This window comes from Furipterus horrens, unplaced genomic scaffold, assembly GCF_987537825.1.
Source record: "Furipterus horrens unplaced genomic scaffold, mFurHor1.1.pri manual_scaffold_4, whole genome shotgun sequence".
Lineage (NCBI taxonomy): Eukaryota > Metazoa > Chordata > Mammalia > Chiroptera > Furipteridae > Furipterus > Furipterus horrens.
In genome coordinates, this window is record NW_028327174.1 from 166622030 (window position 1) to 166632744 (window position 10715).

At 40.1% G+C, this 10715-nt stretch overlaps 1 pseudogene; it reads right to left on the reverse strand.

The window, feature by feature from the left end:
* Nucleotides 1-468: 468 nt before the first annotated feature.
* Nucleotides 469-1003, reverse strand: LOC150013226 (glyceraldehyde-3-phosphate dehydrogenase pseudogene; annotated as a pseudogene).
* Nucleotides 1004-10715: the final 9712 nt, after the last annotated feature.

Genomic DNA, 10715 nt, shown 5'->3' on the forward strand with positions numbered 1-10715 from the left:
TGATCTGCCTTTTTATTTAATATGTTGTGAGTATTTTTGTAAATGAAATAGCACACAGCTATATCATTTTTGGTGGCTTATATTATCCAATTGTATGGATGTACTACAATTTACTTAAATAATATTTTTTCTGAAAGCCGACCAGGTTATTTTGCTTTTATGAATGATATTATATTTAACATTGTTCTATATTTATCTACTTATATCACTTTCTAACTTCTTTAGGAAACATTTACTTGAAATGGAACTTTTGATCGCATATAATTTCTTTTTGGGGGGTGTACAGTGAACTTTACTGATGGTGCATGACAACGTAGGGCTCCCTAAGCCCCTCTCCTCTCACAGGGTCTATAATGGAAACTGTAGGTCAGGAGATTCTCAGTGTGTTGGGGATCAATTTGGGGCAGGGACTCCCTAGCAGCTGAGGGCCTCTCTTCCTGTCTCTGGGGCTGATGGTCCAGGGGGCTATTATTCCTTGGAGGCTGTGTGGACCATAAGGTCCTCCCTCCTGTTGCTGTAGCCAAATTCATTGTCATAACAGGAGATGAGCTTTACAAAGTGGTCATTGAGGGCAATGTCAGCCTCAGCATGGAAGGTGGAAGAGTGGTTGTCTCTGTTAAAGTTGCAGGAGACACCTGGTCCTCAGTTTTGCCCAGGATGTCCTTGATGGGGCCCTCTGATGCCTGCTTCACTACGTTCTTGATGTCATCATTTTTGGCAGATTTCTCCAGGCAGCAGGTCAGATCCACAACCGACACATTACGGGTAGGGCATGGAAGGCATGCCAGTGAGCTTCCCTTTCAGCTCAGGGATGACCTTGCCCACAGCCTTGGCAGCACCAGTAGAAGCAGGGATGTTGTTCTGGGAAGCCCCAACCATCATGCTACAACTTCCCAGAGGGGCCGTCCACAGTCTTCTGGGTGGCAGTGATGGCATGGATTATGGTCATGAGTCCCTCCATGACACTGAAGTTGTCATGGATGCCTTTGGCCAGGGGAGCCATGCAGTTCGTGGTGCAGGAGGCATTGCTGACAACCTTGAGGGAGTTGTCATACTTGTCATGGTTCACATCCATTACAAACACGGAGGCATCCACAGAAGAGACAGAGATGATGAACCTCTTGGCTCCACCTTTCAGATGAACCCCAGTGTTCTCCCTGGTAGTAAAGACACCAGTGGACTTCACAACACATTCAGTTCAAGCATCATCCCATTTGATGTTTGCAGGATCTCATTCTTGGAAGATGGCAATGAACTTCCCATTGATCATGAGCTTCCTGTCCTCAGCCTTCACTGTGTCTTTGAACTTGCCATGAGTAGAATCATACTGGAATATGTAGACCATGTACTTGAGGTCAATGAAGGGATCATTGATGGTGACAATATCCACACTGCCAAAGTAAAAAAGCAGCCCTGGTGACCAGGCAGTCAATATGGCCAAATCTGTTCACTCTGACCTTCACCATCATGTCACAGAGTTGAGGCTGGCACTGCACAGGAAGACGCAGCTGTCTGTCGGACAGGAGGAGCAGAGAACCTAATTTATTGTAATATTTTTGTGGTTTCATGACTTATATTTGTTTTTAATTGGAAATTTTTTGGCATGAGGTCTGAAGTTTATTTTTCCTAAACTGGTTGGGCAGTTTTCTGATATTATTTACAGTTTAATCCATTCTTTCCCCAATAATTTCAGGTACTTACACGCTGTCATACACTAAATTCTATTTCTAAGCTTTCTGTTCTATTCCATCAATATGGCTACAAATTTTAGCAAAAATGCCCTGTCTCAAATCTAGTAGCTTTCTAACAGGTTTTAATATTTAGGCCAATTCCCCATCTTCGCTCCTTATTCATTTACTTATATATATTTTTGGGGGGCAGAGACTTACTTTTTCCCTCAAATTTCATTTTAAAATAGTATTTAGCATCGTTATATCAAGTTCTCCCTCAAAACACACTTGAGATTTTGTTGATTGTGTTAAATCGATACACTATTTCAGAAGAAAATGGCATCTTCAGAACTACCTTTTAAAAATAAACATGGTCTAATCTTTATCTTGCTTAAAAACTTATCATAGCTCCCCTAAAGGGAAAGTCATATTTCTTTGCATGTAACACCTAACATACTGTGACCCCTGCTTACCTTTTCTTGTCTTTAAGAGATTTTTTAAAAACTTGTATTTCAATACCTTAGTGAGCATGGAACAATTATTTGAATCTCAAAGTTAGGTCAGTGGGAGAGATGAGTAGGAGAGGATGTATTGGCAGGTTGAAGATATAATTTGGAAATCTTTATTTACGGTATTCCCTCACTTATCGGGTGTATTACGTTCTAGTCCCCCCCGCCCCCGCGATAGATGAAAACGCGCGAAGTAGGAACCTTACATTTATTTTAGTATTTATATATATATTTTAAGGCTTTATAAACCCTTTCCACACAGTTATAAACCATTTCCAGTCCCATATTAACCTTTTCCACACTTTTATAAACACTATTTATGCTCTTAAACATATTCTACACTCTTAAACCTACGTAACTTTAACAACATACATATACAGTACCGCAAAATCCCGTGATATAGTGAAAAATCTGCGATAAATAATTAAATATAATATTTTAAAAAATCCCATGATACAGCAAGGCTGCAATAAGTGAACCGCAATATAGAGAGGGACTATTGTACCCTATTTGCAGTTGTAACTGAAGGCAGGAGCTCCTAAACTTGATTGCATTTTGGCCTGTAAACTCATCCGGTGGAAGAACATCAGATGTAACCTGCAAGCATTCCAAGAATATGTGCATGATCAAGGCTATCTTTCTTTCAAGTCTTGGGAAAACTGTGACTTTCTAAAGTTTGGATCCTGTGTCTAGACATTGAAGAAGAAAATTCCACTAACTGCAAAAATAAATAATTTAGCTGCTGTTTGTTTAACTTGTGTCATAATCTCCAAACCCTGGCTGGCCTTAGTAAAAGTTTCTGTTGGCTCTTTTTACCCCTCCTCACCCTCCCTTGTTCTCCATGTTTTTCCCCATTCTCTGCCGTGTACAATCTGGTGGTGGAGATTTGGGCCAGAGATTGTGGGTGAGTGATAAGGAAGTGAGAGGGAACAGGGAGAAAAGTTAAGAAAACTAACTTGACAATGTTAAAACTTGCTGAAAGAAGACAACTATCCTTTAAAATTTTATCTTTATTTTTTGTAATTCTCTTTAAAATGTTAAGTTTTTGATTAATTAATTTTCAACTGCCCTTTGGGAGATAACACGTGAGAATTCAAATGCAAACACTCTCGTGGGATATAGACTGTAGTTTTTAAGGCATCCAGCTGGGTCCTGGATACTCATTGCGTACTTGTTTAAATAAACCATGTTAACTGGAAAATCTTAACAAAAATACAGTCACACTATTTGAGAACTGGATTTCATGGTTATCTTGCTAAAGTTGGGGTATAAAAACAGTACTCTCATTGCTTTTAGCACTGGGAAAAGAGTAATTGCACAGTTCTTCAAACTCCAGAGATGTCATTTTGGCCAATGGTTTTAGGTTTCCCTCCAAACAATCTTATTGGATAGAGGCTAAAACGGGTACAGTAGATGAGCTTCCATTTTTCTATTTTTATTTCCTTTCCTTGTTTCTACTAAAGTTGATACTGTACTGACCAATAAAGTAATAAAAACATGGACAGAACAAAAATAGGAATAATAGAAGGCAGGTACAATTTATGAACTGGATTGCTGCCAGTAGATAATCAAAATCTTTGTATCATAGTCCATACAAGTTGAAATTGAATGGCTATAAGACAAATAATGCCTAAAAGTTTGTTGACCTTTTTCCCTAGTGCATGTTGTTTTCTGGATATTTCACATGTGTTTTTGCAAAGAAGATACACCCTTCTTTAAGGTCACTTTTAAGATGAAGTTGTGAAGCTGTGAGGCTATTAACTGCTAGAAGAATTAAAATATTTTTGAGGATGATTTTTAAAAATTACAGAGTACCTATTTCAAAATACTGAAAACATGGCTATAATTTGTAAATTATTAAACACAAAAAGTAAGAGAGGGAATAGAGAGAGCATGTATAAAGTGGTTTTAATCTTTAAGAAATGTTATAAATGCACCGTAACTTTAGTTTCCCCCTTTGAGTGCAGAAGCTTAGTCATATTAAGCAGAAATAAAAGAAATCAACCAAGCCATTTCCCTCTTGCAAGATCTTGAATTATAGAGTTTAGGGTTCAAGGACACTGATTTCCCATACAACCCTGCAGGGAGTTGAATTGAGCTCAGTTTGAGGTCACAGCAGGGCAGCAGAGGACAGAACATAATGAGATGTCTGGGATGTAGGGTGCTCATCAGCTGCTCATCTGAGAAATCCTGGGACATGGATGAAGCAAATGTGACTTATAGATTCAAGGTGAAGCAGGAAGTATGGTGAACAACAAGGAAAAGAACCAAATAATAACTTAGGTCACGCATGGTAGGTGACAGCAGAGATAAAATACAATCTTTTCAGGGGGTCTTGCCTAACCAGGGCTGAGTTATAAATGCACATTTATCTGCTATTTGTCCACTTATCCAAAAGAAATTTCTGGTAGAAATTTGAAAGGAATTTCATGTACTGACATCTTAATAGATTATGTCCATTACATAGAGAGGAATCAAAGTTACCAAACATCATAGAACCTATAGTCTAACACAGAGACTTCTGTTTTTTCGTTACTAAAAGAACATTTCAAACATACACAGAATTAGGGAGGAAAAATACACTGAACCTCATGTACCCATTACCCAGCTTCACTAATTGTCAACATTTTACCTATCCACCCTCACCCCAACCCCCCGCCCCATGTTCTTTTGCTGAAGGGAATTTGCATGAGAAGAGACTTGGAGGGTGAAACACACTCTGAAGTTAGAGGAGCCAAGGCCCACGTCTTCAGTGTCAGTGGGGCTTCCTGCATCCCTCCTGTGTGACATTGTTACAGCATTACTGCATTACTTGTTAAATGAAAGGTATTTGCTTTGTGAATAATCAGGCAATCAAAAGGTAGTTACTGCTTTGACTTCTATTATAAGTTCTTCAGACACTTACAGTTAAAATTTTAACATATCATTATTTTTAACATACATCATTATTTTAATTATATCCAATTAAATATACCTGCATCTCCTCAGCATGCATCATTTCATACATTGCTAAAAAGCACTTTGAATCAGATTTCATGCCAGCATTTTTTATTATAATTTATGTACACATATCTAACAGCAGACTTATACATTTTAGAAACTAATTATCAAGAAGTTTGTTTAGGCTTTCAGTAAATGTGAAATTTAACTTGAACTTCAATTTACTTTGGTATTTATACTTTTATGGTACTTTATGGCATTATTTTATTGTCCTATAAGACACCATTCTTTTGTTTTTCAAAAAATCTGAGGAGAGTATGGCCACATGAAGAGATGTCATTATGGTTACTGGTTTTTGTCCAAGTCCTTACATTTTTTTATCTCTTTTTGGTTCCCCTAAAACACATGCTCTTTTTGGATTCTGCCAAATAGTGGACCAAAAGTTTGCCTATGAGCCAGTCCAAATCACATGAAAACAATATTGCTAGGTTACAGCAATATAAGAAAATATAGCCTTTAGTGATCCCTTTTAGCTCCTGCTGATGGACGTTAGCTCTTTTTACCCAAAAGTCTGTACCTTTATTTGCTTTTCATCACTCTTAGCTAGCCATAAGAAGTGCTTATTCCTGGTGTTTGACATATGATGGAGTAGTGCAAAGATCCTTAAACTAGAATTCAATACATAGTTCTTATACTGTAGTCAGTTTTTTGCTCTCAGCTGCCACCCCACCCCTCTGGCTGTCTATAACAAACTGTTGTACATTCACTCACCATTCACTCACTGACTCACCCAGAGCAACTTCCAGTCCTATAAGCTCCATTTATGGTAGGTGACCTACATAAGTGTATCATTTGTTATCTTTTATATCACATTTTGACTGTACCTTTTTTTTTCCCCTTGGAAGAAAGGACTTTATTTTTCTAGATAGCTGCCAATTTTTCATCACTCCAATGACTCTGTTCATTATACCATAATGAAAGGTTTCTCACATAGACCCACAGCAGTTTTTTTTAAAGTATATTTTATCGATTATATTGTTACAATCGTTCCAATTTTTTCCCCTTTGCTCCCCTCTGCCTAGCACCCTCCTCCCCCAACAATCCCCCCCGCCGAAGTCCATGTCCATGGGTCGTACATACAAGCTCTCCTGCCTCACCCTTTCATATATTATTCTACTTTTTTAAAATTAATTAATTAATTAATTATTTTAACAATAAAAAATAACAGTCCCTCCCTCTCAGACTTGAGACTCTTTATAATCTTATAAAGAACAATGGGCGAAGGTCTCCAGCTCCTCTAGCTGCTTCAAGCTGGGCATGGTCGTCGTCCTACGTACCCTTGGGTACAGAAATCCCTAATTAGAGTGGGGGATGTGGAGGGGAGGGTGGCCTTCCCACATGGGGAAGGATCGTGTAGACTCAATGTCAGTTGGCTGTCCCCAGACCATGGCATGCTTGATTTAACAGGCTGGCATCCTTGTTGTATTCTATGGGCAACAGATTTGGCAACAGGGTTCAAAGACATCATTCAATCCATAACCACTAGATGACAAAAGGCAGGGATTAATTTTTCAATGTTCCACATTAGGGAAAAGAAGGGTTTCTTTGGAGGAAGGTGTACCAGGTACATCTCACCTGTCCAAAACCCTTTTGCCCATTATACTTAGTTTGGGCTGAGGGAAATATTTTAGGTTTCCCCCCTTTCAGACCTCTGGGCTGTTTCTGTCCAAGCCATTAGGACAGAAAAGAGGAACCAGTTTTAAAGTGAAACCCACAGACCACCCCATACTTCACCAACCCAGCCACTTAATTCAGCCAAACCATTGAGTCTCAGGAGGCAGCGATGCAGACAGAATTAAGTGAGGCCTATACATACAGACAATCACTCAGGTAATGAGATCATAGGCTTATACCCTTTGAAAACAGAAAACGCATGTTAATTTATGTAACGTAATCCACATACGAGTCTCTAAATCTGTAAGACTGTCCTATTGGAAAGACATCCAGTTGCAAGGCATTTGACATTCTTCTTGCCTGTAAATTAAACATCTTTGATAATACCACATAGTTTAACTTTCAAATGAAAACAAATTTTAAATGAAAAGGAACCTTAAAGATGGTTAGCTGCACTACTTTATAGTCTACCACTGAGCATTGTGATTTTCCTTGAATCATGATTTTTCTCCCTAAGATTACCCTCCTTGTCATTAAAGAGACTGCATTAAGTCCATTTTTAATTTACCCTGTTCATTTGCATAAACACAACAAGAGCAGAAAATGATCACTTATGATCTTTATTCCTGCTTTGCTGGAACTTACTCAAGGAACATTTAGGATGACCTTCAGTCTGCCCTTCATTGCCCAGAAGCAGAACCACATACCTGGCATTCAGCCTTGCCTGTAAACACCTGTCTTTTCCAAGTCCTTCTGGTTTTCCATTGTGCCTTAAGGTTCCTTCTAGTCATCTTTCAGGAAAACAACATTCCTTCCCTGGAAAGATTGCCACGGACTGCACATCCAACCAAGGTATCAGGCGTTTTATGTCGTGGGCTTTTATTACCTTTGAAAGTCAATCCAGGGCTTCCGGCCAAGATGGAGGCTTAGATGGACACGCTCGGTCTCCCTCTACAACTAGAGTGGAATACAACTACTTCAAAACAAAAGGTAACTAGAAATTCCAGAAAATAAAGCTACACGGAAGCCCAACGCATGATGTTATAAACCAGCGGCGCTCTTTGGGCAGGTAAGAGCGAAAGGGGGCGGTGCTGTTTGCGGTCGCACCTGGGGCAGCGGCAGGGAGAACAATCCCAGCGGCAGTCAAACCCCGGCAGCTCGCGACCCCAACGCTGGGGAAGGCAGCCACCACATCGCCTTGAACAGTGATGCCCAGGGGGGCGGGAGGACGGATCCCGGTCTCCTAGCGGAATAACTGTGTGAATCCATCTTGGACCCCCGCCCCCACAGAAAGCGACACAGGGCTGCGAAATAGGTTGCGGACAGGCGCTGGTCGCTGGGTTGTGATGACAAAGCACCACGGCGCAGCGAGAAAGGTTGCGGAAAGGCGCCGGCCGCTGGGTCGTGACGAGTACACAGGCACTGCCCCCTATTGCCGGCCCAAGAAAACAAAACGCATCTGTCAAAATGAGGCAGACAACTATAGAAATCCCGGTGGCGCAGCTCACCAGGCAACAGATGAGGAATCTGACAGATGAACAAATAAGAAACCTGTCAGAGGCTCAGTTCAGGGCCATTGTTATCAGGTGGCTTACAGAATTAACAAAAGATCTGGAAAAAGATGAGAAAGAAGCGAAAAACACTCATAACGAAAGGAACAAAACCACATACGAGACAGATTGTGAGGAAAAAAAATCCAGAGTTCATTTCAACAAACCAGAATACAGAGAAGGAACGGGAAGCAACGATGAGAGGATCAGAAACCTCTGGGACAGCTATAAAAGGCCCAACATAAGAATCATTGGCTTGCCAGAGAATGAAGAAGACGAACTAGAACTTGAAAAATTGAGTGAAAATATAATAAAGGAGAACTTCCCAAACTTGGGGAAGGAAATAGACTTACAGGTCCAGGAAGCACAGAGAATTCCAAAAAAACTGGACCCAGGGAGAACCACTCCAAGACACATTATAATCAAGATGTCAAAAATTAAAGATAAAGAGAGAATCTCAAAAGCAGCAAGAGAGAAGAAAAGAATCATGTACAAAGGGGTCCCAATTAGACTATCAGCTGACTTCTCAAGGGAGACCCTGCAGGCAAGAAGGGACCGGCAAGAAATATTCAAAGTAATGAAAATCCAAAACCTACAACCACGAATACTCTATCCAGCGAAATTGTCATTCAGAATAGAAGGACAGAGAAAGTGTTTCCAGGACAAAATAAAACTGAAAGAGTTCATTAGATCCAAACCACTGTTATATGAGATGTTAAAGGGACTGGTTTAGAAAAAGGAGGATCAAAACTATGAAATCTAAAATGAAAACTGCATCACAAGAAACAACAGAAGCTAGGGAATTGAAACAAGGGCAAACTAGACAGGCAACGAGAGTGAAAAAAGAACTATAGGTACGGGGAACATATTGGGGGGAGGTCAACAGGGAGGGGGTATGGGGAGAGGGAGGGAGATGATATAGGAATTGGGGATCATGGTGGGAGGGAATGGAGTGGACGGAGAGAGGTTGAGAAGAACTATATGCACAACTAATGGACATGGTCTAAGAGGGGGGGACAACTGGAGGGAGGGGGGCCACAAGGTGGAGGGGAGCAGAGGGAAGGGAAATTGGGACAGATGTAATATTATAATCAATAAAACACATAAAAAAAAAAAGTCAATCCAAGTTCCTCGGGGCTTTTTGGTTACAACCAGAGCCCAAGCATGTCTCCTTTAGGCATGGCATTCCAGTCAAAGTCTTAGTAAAAACAACCTCTATTAACAACTGTCTTATTAGTTTTATGCAAAGAAACTTATGTCATTAGTTACTTCTTTAGAATGCCAAACTCTGGAGGGATCAGATAGGGAGAAAAATATACAGTGTGAAGGAAAATCCTTGTCCTTCTAATATTCACTGAACTTGCATTTCCATTCTTTATATTTTCATATTTTCCCCCACTAAAAAATTTTTTTTCCATTACAGTTGTCTCACTTTTTTCCCCTCTTGCTTCCCCGCACCCTGCCCCCCCTTCTCCCACATTCAGTCCCCACCCAGTTGTCCATGTTCATGGGTCATTTATACATGTTCTTTGACTAGACCCTTCCCCTTCTTACCCCCTTCTCTCCCTCCCATATCCTCCTTTGTTACTGTTAGTTTATTCCTTGTTTATATACCTCTGGTTTAATTTTGCTCATTTGTTTGTGTTGTTCATTAGTTTCCTATAATAGGAGACAGCATAAGATATTTTTCTTTCGTTGCCTGGCTTATTTCGCTAAGCATAATTCTCTCTAGTTCCATCCATGTTGTTGCAAATGGTAGAAGTTCCTTCTTTCTTTCTGCTACATAGTACCACAGTTTTTTGATCCACTCATCTACAGATTGACACTTAGGTTGTTTCCAGCATTTGGCTATTGTAAATAGTGCTGCTTAAAGCAGACCCTTTAGCATCTCTTGCAATGCTGGTTTGGTGGAGATGTATTCTTTTAGCCTTCTTTTGTCTTGGAAACTCCTTATTTCACCTTTCATTTTGAATGAGAGCTTTGCTGGGTAGAGTATTCTTGGTTGTAGGCCTTTGTTTTTCATTACTTGGAATATATTTTGCCATTCCCTTCTGGCTTGTAGTGTTTCTGCTGAGAAATCTGATGATAGCCTTATTGGAGCTCCATTGTATGTTATTAGTTGTTTCTCTCTTGCTGCTTTTAGGATTCTCTCTTTGTCTTGGAATGTTGCCATTTTAATTATGATGTGTCTTGAAGTGGGCCTGTTGGGGTTCATCTTCATTGGGACCCTCTGTGCTTCCTGGACTTGCATGACTCTTTCTCTCCTCATGTTAGGGAAGTTTTCTGTCATTAGTTTTTCAGAGAGGTTTTCTATCCCTTGCTCTTCTTCTTCTCCTTCTGGAATTCCTATGATATGGATATTATTATGTTTC